The following is a 1,931-nucleotide window of genomic DNA, read 5'->3' as shown; positions in this document are numbered from 1 at the left end:
GTCGTGAACATCCAGGTAACTTTCTTTGTCAGTAGTGTGTGTTCCTCTGAGAAAAGGAAATTTATTGTTAGTCTGTATACCATTCTTCTTTTTATTTTAATAAGAAATGGTATCATCGTAGGCAGACAATTTGATGTCATATTTTTCTATGATATTTTCACAGTGCGTACTGAGGTGCTTCCTTTGCAGCTATATGACATGCAGGATTTTCTTTTTTTTTCTTCACATTAGAGCCTCAAAAACATGCTCCATGGCATCAGGCACAAAGACTATCAAACATTCCATCTGTTCATTTGCTCTTTGTTATTTAATAAAGAAATGGCAGAGCCATGATTTTTGACTATCAGACAGCAAACTGTTTGGAAATATCTTCTCTCTTTTCGATCTTTGATGATCAACAGCTCTCCCCTTCTCCAGTCTCTCTGCTCTGACCCCAGGGGATGGGCTGACAGCCTCACTAGGGATTGCAATTGAGAAACTTGCTGAACACAGTCACTGGCCTGCGTGTGTCCCCTCCTGGGCTGTATCTCTTGTTTCCTCCATGTCTTTGCTATCAGTGGGAGTGGCTTGCCAACACACCTGGCAGAATGTAGGCCACTTGTGTTAGCATACCAGCAATGCAGCCCAGGTTGCTGGGAAGCTGCCCTCTGAATATCCCTTGGTCTATTTTTAAATTTCCATACTTGTTTCCTCTCTGAAAGGAAGCAAAGAATAATACCACTTGGCCTTCTCCTCTTTTAAGGAACAAAGTAACCAACAAGGCTAAGACCTGTCTTGAAGTTAAAAAGCATTTGCTAATTAAACTTGAGAATGTTATGATATTTGTGCTCATCTAGTTTCTGCTTAATTAATTTCCAGTTAAGGCAGCATCTCAGAAGAGGTAGAAGCAAGTGTCTATAAGGAGCATAGGTGAAATTTGCTGGTAATTAAAAAGAAAAAAATCCATTATGAAGCTCTTGAACCACTAGTCTTCCAAGTTTTTAATAATAACACATTGTGAAGTCCCCAGAATTTCCCACCACTAGGAATAAATGAGAAATTTGGAGGGCTGTTGAACAGTGAGTTTTTACAGCTAATACACAGAAAACTATTTAGCACAGGTGTTTCAGTAACTGTGAAATACTGAGGAAATTCAGTCTTCTGTGACACTTAGATTCACTGTCTCATGTGGGATGGAGTCTTATGGAAGTTGTAAAATACAGTTTTAGAGGCTGGGAAGTCCAAAGTCCCGGGTATATATCTGGTGAGGGTCTTGGTGGTGGTGGCTTTATAGCAATGCAGGGTGTCACATGGTAAAATGGAAGACTCAGAGAGAGAGAGAGAGTTTGGGAGGCTGGGAAGTCCAAAGTCCAAGGAACACATCTGGCAAGGGCCTTGTTGGTGATGACTCTACACAGTGATGCAGGGTCTCACATGGTGAGAATGGTAGAGCAGAGAGTGATTGTATCTCCTTTTGAAATGTTAGAAACTTATACTTTGTGCATGTGTTACCTCAACAGTTCTTAAAAAACAAAAAGGAAGAGAAGAAAAAAGTAAAAGATAACAAAAGGAATAAGTGAAAAAAAAAAAAAAAAGAAAGAAAAGAGTGTTGTGTTCCTGACCATTGTTTTTATAGTGTAGAGCTAGGCTTTGGAATCAGACCTGCATTCAATCCCAGCTCTGCCACATAATTAGAAGTGTGGCTTTGGACAAATTATTTAATCTTGCAAAGCCTTATTTTTCTATATGTAAGATAGGAAAAAGGGGTTATTAGGAGGGTTAAATAAGATAATATGCATAAAGCACTCAGCATAGTGCCTGGCTACATAGTAAGTACTTAATAAATAATTATAATTAGCCATCAATACTAATTTGTTAAATTGTATATAGACTTGGGCCGGCCCGGTGGCGCACTGGATAGTGCGCCGCTTGGGAAGCGTGGCGGCGCTCCC

General features: G+C 39.8%; 1 protein-coding gene across 1 annotated transcript in view; it reads left to right on the top strand.

Annotated features, from left to right (window-relative positions):
- Positions 1–1,931, top strand: part of ANLN (anillin, actin binding protein) — a 72,315-nt gene that overhangs the window by 23,849 nt on the left and 46,535 nt on the right. The gene's annotated exons all lie outside the window — the stretch shown is intronic.

This window comes from Galeopterus variegatus, unplaced genomic scaffold (assembly GCF_000696425.1).
Source record: "Galeopterus variegatus unplaced genomic scaffold, G_variegatus-3.0.2 Scaffold4291, whole genome shotgun sequence".
NCBI lineage: Eukaryota > Metazoa > Chordata > Mammalia > Dermoptera > Cynocephalidae > Galeopterus > Galeopterus variegatus.
This window is presented reverse-complemented; position numbering and strand designations above follow the sequence as displayed.